The sequence below is a fragment of the Primulina tabacum genome, chromosome 15 (genome assembly GCF_025594145.1).
Source record: "Primulina tabacum isolate GXHZ01 chromosome 15, ASM2559414v2, whole genome shotgun sequence".
Lineage (NCBI taxonomy): Eukaryota > Viridiplantae > Streptophyta > Magnoliopsida > Lamiales > Gesneriaceae > Primulina > Primulina tabacum.
Window position 1 is genome coordinate 17,978,222 of NC_134564.1, and position 9,947 is coordinate 17,988,168.

Consider the following 9,947-nt stretch of genomic DNA (forward strand, 5'->3'; position numbering starts at 1 on the left):
TAAATATTTTAAATGAGGAGGAAGTGGTTTGAGTTCGAGGAATGGGGGTTCTTCTATGGAAGGTTTAAGTGATTTTGGAATATGTCCAAGCTCCCCAATCTTCGAATTCACCGATCTTGGCAAAGGGTTTGATCCCTCCAAGTGGTTCATACATTCCTCCACTTCTTCTCTCCTGGATTCCGTGGACTTTGGGCTAACCAAAAGCTTTTCCAGTGGGTCTTCAATCAAAGTATCCTGCACACTACACTCAACAATATCATCAATAGCATCTATTCTATAACAATCAGAAGATCCAGGATATTTCATACTACGAAAGACATTAAAAGTTACCTTCTCATCATTCACCCTCAAAACTAACTCACCTTTTTGCACATCTATGAGAGCTCTTCCAGTAGCTAAGAAAGGACGACCTAAAATTAGGGGGATCTCACGATCCTCCTCCATGTCTAGCACAACAAAGTCAACTGGAAATATAAATTTATCAACCTTAACCAAAACATCCTCTATAACCCCTCTAGGATATTTAATAGACCTATCAGCAAGTTGAAGGGAAATAGTGGTTGGTTTAACTTCTCCAATCCCCAATTTGTCAAAACAAGAATAAGGCATAAGATTTATGCTAGCACCAAGATCACACAATGCCTTGTTAAAATTAGAATTTTCTATAGTGCAAGGAATGGAGAAACTACCTGGATCCTTAAGCTTTGGAGGTAATTTATTTTGCAAAATAGCTGAACATTCCTCAGAAAGCTTAACAGTTTCAAAATCAACAAGTTTCCTCTTTTTAGTCAAAATATCTTTCAAGAATTTAGCATAAGAAGGAATTTGAGCCAAAGCCTCTACAAAAGGAATATTTATGTGCAATTTCTTAAAAACTTCAAGGAATTTTGAAAATTGTTGATCCAATTGTAGTTGCCTTGCTCTTTGAGGAAAAGGAAGTGTATTAATATCAATATTATCATTAGAATCAAATTCCTTACCTTTCTTACCTGTCTTCCGTGTAGTCTGAGTGTTCTGTTCCTTAGCATCATCTTCCATTTTTGGTTTCATTCCTCCATCATTCTTTGCCTCCATATCTGTAGAATTCTGCCTCTTTGGCTCCTCTTCCTCGGCCTTGACCACTGTACTCACTGCATTCACTCCTTTCGGATTTTTCTCAGTATCACTTGGTAGTGTTCCAAGGGGTCGATTTGCTAATTGATTGGCTATTTGACCCATTTGAGCATCCAACCTTCTTAAGATAGCATCATGATTCTGCAGTCTCGTCTCCATTCCCACAACATATTTCATCATAAAATCCTCATAAATTGGTCTTTGATCTTCTTGCTTGAATCCTGGAGGTGCTGCAGGTACCAATAATCCTTGTTGTCTCACTTGTTGAGGAATGGGCAGTGGAGGAATATGTGTTGGATTAAGGGAATTCTCCGTATTCTTCCAAGACAAATTAGAGTGATGCTTCCATCCTGGATTGTATGTGGAACTTTATGGATTTGATTGTTGTCTCCATTGATTCCCCACAAAATTCACTGCTTCTTCATCAAAAATGGGTTGTTCCTCGATGACTATTCCTTGGACCTGATTTGCTTGATTTGATTTCAGCTGAGAGAATTGATGGGCCAACCCATCAATCTTAGCAGTAAGTGCATTCAACACATCCATTTCAAGAACTCCAGCCTTCTTTTCTCGTTTAATATCTGTCCAACCCGCACTATTTTCAGCCATATTTGAAATTATTTCAAGTGCAACTCGTGGAGTCTTCCTGTATAAGCTACCATTGGCTGCTGCATCTAGCATGGAATGCACAGAAGGATCTACTCTGTTATAGAAAACCTGAACTTGTTCAGATGAAGAGAAACCATGTTGAGGACACCTCCTCAACATCTTTCTAAATCTTCCCCAAGCTGTATGTAATGTCTCCCCATCCTTCTGGCGAAAAGATGAAATATCCATACGCAGTTGTGCTAGCTTGGTGGGTGGAAAATATTGATTCATGAACATTTCCACCAAACCATTCCATGTAGTAATAGAACCAGCTGGTAGATCTCTAAGCCATTCTGCTGCTTCACCATGCAATGAGAAAGGGAATAGTCTCAATCTTATGGCATCCGTGCTCACTCCATTGAATTTGATTGTGTCACAGATAGATAGAAATCCCTCCAGATGTGCATTAGGATCCTCGGTCTGTGATCCTCCAAATCTCACATGATACTGTATCATTTGAATGATGGATGGCTTCAACTCAAAGTTATTTGCTTCCACAGTAGGGCGAGTGATGCTAGAACCATAACCTCCAGTGGTTTGTCTAGTAAGATCATAGACAGTGCGATCATCTTCCTCGTTGTCCATTACTTCCATCCCTGCTGTTTCAACTTTCTTCTCTTTGTTTTAATTGTTCTTCCACGTCAAAGTCTGAGGATTTCTCCCTTTGTGCTCTACGTCTCCGTCGAAAAGTATTCTCAATCTCTGGATCAAATGGCTCCAATTCTGTCCTTCCTTTAGCACGGCTCATGCACAGTAAGATAATCCCTGAAAATAAATAACAAACTTCAAACGTACGAATATGCGTAGAATCAACAAAATTAAATAAAAACCTAATCTCAAGAAAATAATAAATCCTAATATTAAACAATTCAATCCCCGGCAACTGCGCCAAAAACTTGACCGACGATTTCGGTTGGGAATAAATCTAGCAAGCGGACTAGGTCAAGTAATAGTATTTGGAGATGAGTCCAGGTATCGTACCCACAGAGATCGATATTTAATTACTAGAATATGAATTATTTTTCCTGATTCAAGCTAATAAAATTCAAATGATGAGAGATAAATTAATTAAAACTAAATAACACGATTTAAATAAATTAACTAAAGCAAAAAAATATCAAAATTATTAAACTAGACGAAAATTCAAATTATTTAAAAACGACTAAGGCGCAAAACGGTACTAAGACAATTTATAATCTACGTGTCAAATTCATATTCAATAAATTAATTATTTAATTCACGACGGAATTCCCAAAATTATTTATTAAACGATTCCTCGAATTAATAAACCTAATTAAATCTAACAGTCCAATTATTTCTAACTGAATTTAATTAGATTCAACCGCATTAGATTGCTGTGAAATTCCAGTTTTTCAACCTAAAGTCGCACACTGAAATCGAATACTATTTCTAGTCAATTTAACCATGTGTTGATTGATGTGTGAAGCAAATATTAATCTATCGCCTTCCGGTTTTAGATTAACCAACAAATATTCTATTTAATTGGCCAGATTAAAAGAACATGTGATAAACGACATCAATCAATGAATAAAATAAATAATCTAACTGAATCAAACTCAAAACATCAAAAAATAATATGTCTCGGCCCTATCATGACCTTTGTCTATAAAAATCTACTCCATAAACTTAAAATAAAATTGCAATTCACTGTTTAAATTCAATGCAGAAAACATGATTAAGAAGGAATGGGAAGAGATTCTCAGTAATTTGTAGCGTGTGAGGAATTCCTCGCTGGTTTTGCCTTCCTTCTTCCTCCCTTTTTTTCTTCTTTCGCGCTGTTCTCCTCTTCCGTCTCCTTCTGTGCTTCTGTTTTGGCAGCCCTCTGTACGCTTTTTTTTTATCCCTCTTAATGGGCCTCCTCCTTTTATTCTTTTTAATGCCCATATCAAGTAAAGAAAGTGTAGATAAGATATTTGTCAAGATTTACATAGATTTCTCCAAAAATTCAATATCATCAAGGAATAAGAATATTTTATTTCCTTTGAAATCTAGTAAATTTATATTCTCTCTCAACTTAAACACTTTTCACTTTTTATTCAAATCTACAATTATTAATTAAATTAATCACATAATTAGGATAAAAAGTCTAGATAAGGGCAAATATTATCAAATCAAATCCCTAAAATCTTTTCAAGATTTGGCCTTATCAGCAACCACCAGTTTTGTAAACTTCTTAATTAAAACAGACGGTTTTACTCTTCTCACTTAATTAGCTGTTAAGCTAACTTCCACATTTTCTATCATATGGAATCAACTTATAAACTCCTTTATAAGAAATCTGTTTGATCCCTATAAAACTAAAGTCGCCAAATTTAACTCCTTGAACTTGTCTATCTCAGTGGGAGCATGTAATCAATTGTGTAACCCTCAATGGTTTAGGAATACAGCTAGCGGATTGTTCACAACTTCATGTGATTAAGAATAACATTTATTTCTATTCGAGCTTATCCTAATTAGCCTTATTCTTTTCATCAACCCTTTTATCAAGAACGTCAGAACTCAAGATTGCACCCATCGAATTATAGTAAGAGCTTCTATTAGCATCGGCGCATGATCCCCTAGGTATCACTGATAGTGCCTGCAATAATCTTAAATTTGTTTAGTGTATAGTACGGCCACTTCAACTCATATATCATGATCGAATCTGAAACCATTGATATATCGAGAGCTGCAAATGAATTCATTGGCTATTTGATATATCTTTGAGTAATAACAGTGACATGTTACCTTTCCAAAATGCACGTCTTACTTTGCCCAGAAATTTCTTGCACTATTAACTCATCAGATCACATAAGATATCTTCACCCGTAGGCGAGCTGTGAATCTCTGACTACAATGCATCGGCTCCTACCTATTTTGAAACTACACCAAAGCTCACCACCTTATGATCCTCAGAGTCAGTAAACGGATCAAAGTGCATGCTAATATGTAAAGCTTCTACAGTGTCCCGGGTCAAAAGACTAATGGTGTGCAACCATAACCGCAGACTATTCCACTCGATAAGTGATAATCACTTGGAAAGTCCGATGAAGGGTTGTTTAGTTTATAAACAAATGATCATTCATCTATATGAATGAACATATCTATTCTCAAGCTACATTTATCCTTATTTTAGGCAGTTGATTAGGCTTGGAACTTATTTAGAAAATACGGTAGACTTCATAATATGTTTCATGATCTTACGTTGCGAGTTGGACTTCATGATACCTAGTGTATATTCAAGGGTTTTATCTATGCATTTTGCATAGTTATAAATATAAAGTAAATGCCACAATTGAATAAAACCGTAAAAAATATTATAATAAATATTGTTTTATATAAGAGTCAATAAAAGTCAAATCACAAGTTGATTCAGTTATAACCTACTCTAACACATACATGAATTGGTTTGATGATATGCCACAATTATGCGTGATGTTCAGCTAAATTCTTACCATTTTTAGATGTGTATATGATGACTTAAGGCTAATGTTTCTTGTATGAAATTAACTCTGGTTGGAAAATAAGAATCGACTCGTGTTTGTTCATGATAAATATTTCTGAAAACATTTCCTTTGCTGTTACAAACCTTTCAATATGTCACTATTATGAATTTATGATGGTTATCTGTTAATGTGAAATACCTTTTAGCTTGGATAAACTTTAGTAGCGGTTGATAGAAAAACACTTCTGATGTAAATGGATTCTCAGGCTTTCATTAGGTTATCAATAGGCTCGTTGGGGCTTTCAGTTTCTGGGACATCTCTTACGGCAGCAAAATCTAGTAATCACGTGTTATCTTTCATTTGTTTGTGAGATTCGACTGCCTGGATTTCCTGTTCAGACAACACAAATCCCTTTTATATCCAATCCCGAGTCGACCCACCCAATCCTCACAGCATTTCCTCAAGCTTTTATCTTGAAGAATCGAACCTAAAATCATTGTTGGCACCGGGATGTTTGTACAGTTCCCTTGCATATCTTGAAATAATGGTCTTTACTGGTCGGAAGTGTTGGATCTCGGTTTTCTACGTGCCCAAACGCAGCGGAAGATTTAAAATTTTTTTATTTTATTTTGAAAAAAAAAATAATATTTGGACACTCGTATGGTTTTCATAATCAAACATACATAGGATGTCAGAAAAATTATACCTTTGGTGAATTAATTCACTTGACTCCAACTACTCCGATATAAGCGGACGTAGCTCTTGTTGTAAATCCCTACGAACGTTCTTCGATCTCCTTCTTTAATCTTCGAATCAGGTCCACGACCAGATTACTTGTTCCTCTTCTAATTTGCACTGGAAAATTAGAAGATGTTTTACGTAGAGATAGAACACGCAAAATTTGACTCAATAATCTAAGCCAAATTTTTCTTGCTTTTGAAGGAATTTTCGAGAGGTTTTTGGAATTAGGAATAGCCGAAAGTTTTGAGGCAAGAACCCTTTTTTTTTTTTTATGTCTCGAATGAATCTCTTTTTAATTAGAAGAAATATTCTAGTTATTTCTTTAATCCATCATTTACATAATTAATCTAATTAATTAAGTAAACTATAGATTCTAAAATCCATGCCCAAAAGCTTTCGGATGATGCTTGTCCAATTAAGAATAATAATATCCTTATTTTAATACTAATCTTTCTTTACTTAATTAATCCAATTAATTAAGTTAATTAAAGATTCTTAATTCATATCCAAACATGGTGACTCTCGAAAATGGCACAACACTAATCATCCAATATTATTTTCTTTGTGTGCAAGTTTTAAATTATTGTATCATGAATATTTTCATATTACATAAATCAATACCATATTTAATAAAAACTTAATGGGCTATATTTTAATTCATTAAAATATAATTTAATTATTAAAGCTCATTTGAACTTTAATAAATTAGCATGATGTGCTTATACTCTTACAAGCCCATGATACATGCTTCCATTACATTAATCTCATCATAATCCCGATCGACGATCCAACATCATCGACGTGACAATTTCAACTTATTGTTATTATGATGCACACTTTAATTTCGAGATCACTAAAGGCCAAATAAGACAAGTGCACTCCCTTTGACTATTTTATCAGTCATACTCTCAAAAATTTCTATAAGCTTTTATAAACCTTGTTTATAAGCTTATCGATTGATCATATCAAACTTATTTCTTATAAATTCAACTCATTGAATTTATTATCTCAACGTTTTCTATAAATTCAACTCCTTGAATTTATTATCTCAACGGGAACAAGTAAACCAGTGCTTGTGTGACCCTCAATGGTTCAGGGATACAGCTAGCCGTGAGTTCACAACTCTTTGTGATTCAGGACATAATCTTTTATTCGGGCTTACCCTAGTTAACCCCATTCTTTTCATCAACTCCTTGATCAAGAATGTCAGAACTCATTTCTGATTGCACCCATCGGATCATGGTAAGAGCGTATAGTAGCATCGCCCCATGATGCCCTAGGTATCACTGATAGTGCCTGCAAGAACCAGTTGATTATGATTAACGTACAGTACGGTCCCTTCATCTCATATATCCCGATCGAATCTGCAACCATTGGTTCATCGAGGGTTGCATATTAATTCAATAACTATGTGATAACTATAATAGTGGCATCGCGTGTACTATTTGGAGAACTCCTTCTCCAATGTACATCTCGTACTCTGGCCAGAGATTCCATGCACTATTATTTCATCAGATCACATAGGATATCCACACCCGTAGGTGAGCGGTGAATCCCCAACTACAATGCACTGGCTCCTATATGTGTCGCAACTGTACCCAACCTCGCCACCTGATGACTCTCCTGGAGCCGATAAACGAGTCAAAGCACAGCCCTAGCATATAGAGCCTCAGTGTTGTCCCGGGTCGTAAGGACTAATGATGTACAATCATAACCACGGACTTATCCTCTCGATGAATGATAACCACTTGGAAAGTCCGAGAGAGGGTTGTTCGGTATAATCATCAAATGACTACCCATCTGCATGTTTGGACATCTCTCTGCCCTTATCAAAAAACGCAGTATACAACATCACAGATGCTAGTCTCGAGCTCAAGCGGCCTTTATCCCTGTTTTAGGCGGCTGAATCGACTAGGAACGAATTTAGAATATGCAGTGTTTACAAATGAGTTTCAACATCGAATTACGATTCATTTGTATTAAAGCATAATCAAGGACTTTATCTATGCTGTTTGCATGGGTATACAGATAAAGTATAACAAGACCATAAAATGTTAAATTATATTAAAATAAAGATTGTTTATTTCACTTGAGTCAATAAATTCCCTAGCCAACCGTTGGCTTGTAGGGCATCTACTCTTACAGGAAGGGCACCCATTACAGTGTTGGTATCAAAAGGCAGCATCTTGGGACATTTAAGTTAAATCTAGGTCCCGAATGGAGCATAGGAAAGTCGGTTATTCTCTTGAGTTGTTGGATTGGCATTGGCAAAAACAGGCAGGAGAACGGAAAACCAGCAGTCGAGATTCATTTGAGGGTGGTAAAGCTTCATCCTGATCCAAGATACATATTTCGATTTGAAGATCAGACTAAACCAAGTCCGCTAATCGTTCAGCTTCAAGGAACTTTAAAGCAGGCTATTTTCAACTGCAAGTTTAGTCAAGACAGGTGATATCGACTTTTTGTTTAGATTTCCTCAAATATTTGGTGTTCTCCTATGGCTATAACATTTGGCAGCCAATTGGTTATAAATTTGTTTGTTCGTATGATCAGTTTTTAAAATTTGTTAATGAATTTTTTGTTTGATCAAAAAATTTAAAAATAAAAAAAATAACATGCAGGTTATCTCAGACAGATCCACTCAGCAACTTTTGGTCTACTTATGATGATGGTTCCTACCACGAGATAGAGATAAGAGAGAGGAGGGGATGGAGGGTGAAGATACATTATCTCTCCGGCTCGGCTGTTGATGCTGCCTTCATTACAACCCCTTTTGTTCCATTAACAAGTTGTGATAGGGTTGCCAAATCCAACTCGGGAGCTTGGTTGATTGTCCAGTGAGCATGCGGCCCTGAGAGCTAGCAGCAATGGGGAAACCTCGAAGCATGGCGTGAACGAGGCATCAAAGATTCTATTTGCTGCCGTTTCCACCTTTTGTGAGACGGGCTTGAAGGCGGAGAGCTCATGTCTGAGATATTGATCGATGCCGAAAAGGCGGTGAGTTTTTCATAGATACGGACAGGCAGAGAGCTAGCCCTTTACCAATCCCTCAAAGTAGTGGTAACTTTATAGCATTGGCTCCTATCACTGGTGGGTTTTTCATGAGCTGTAGAGTTCAAGGGGAAGGGAAATGCAACAAACCCCTCGAGCAACTCCCTATGCGGCACGTGACATGTGTGGAAGATGCAGCCATTTTCATGCCTCTGGCCACTGCTGTTGATCTTAGCATAGAGGCTTGCAGACTTTCCGTAGGCAGAATCGAATTAGTCGTCAACACCTTAGTATATCTATGTACGGAGAGTAAATTAATATCTTGAGCCAAGAAATGCTGGTTTAAATTTTTAGGCACCAACACCAACTTGTAACCACAGACTTTGAAGCACCAATCAGAGGATTATAATCGATGATATGGTACAACAGTTAGAGTAGATGTCCTGGAAGCCAACGGTTGGCTAGTGAATTTATTGACTCAATTGTAATAAACAATCTTTATTTTAATATAATTCATTATTTCATGGTTGTTATTTATTTATCTGTATACCCGTGTGATCAACATAGATAAATACCTTGATTATATTTTAATACAAATGAAACGTAATTCGATGTTGAAACTCATTTGTAAAAACTCAATAATCTAAATTCGTTCATAGTCGATTCAGCCGCCTAAAACATGGATAAAGGTCGCTTGAGCTCGAGAATAGCATATGTGATGTTGTGTACTGCGTTTCTTGGTAAGGGCATAGAGATGTCCAAACATTTAGATGGGTAGTCATATGATGATTATACCCAACTACCCTCCCTCGTACTTTCCAAGTGGTTATCGTTCATCGAGAGGATAAGTCCGTGGTTATCATTTTCACCATTAGTCCTTACGACCCGGGACAACACTAAGGCTCTATATGCTAGGGCTGTGCTTTGATTCATTTACTAACTCCAGGAGAGTCATCAGGTGGCAAGATTGGGTACAGTTGCGACACATGTAGGAGCCAGTGCATTGTA

The 9,947-nt window shown here is 36.5% G+C and overlaps 1 pseudogene; it reads left to right on the top strand.

Moving 5' to 3' along the window:
• Positions 1 to 5,460: 5,460 nt before the first annotated feature.
• LOC142525926 (uncharacterized) lies at positions 5,461 to 9,265 on the top strand (annotated as a pseudogene).
• The last annotated feature ends 682 nt before the right edge of the window (positions 9,266 to 9,947 follow it).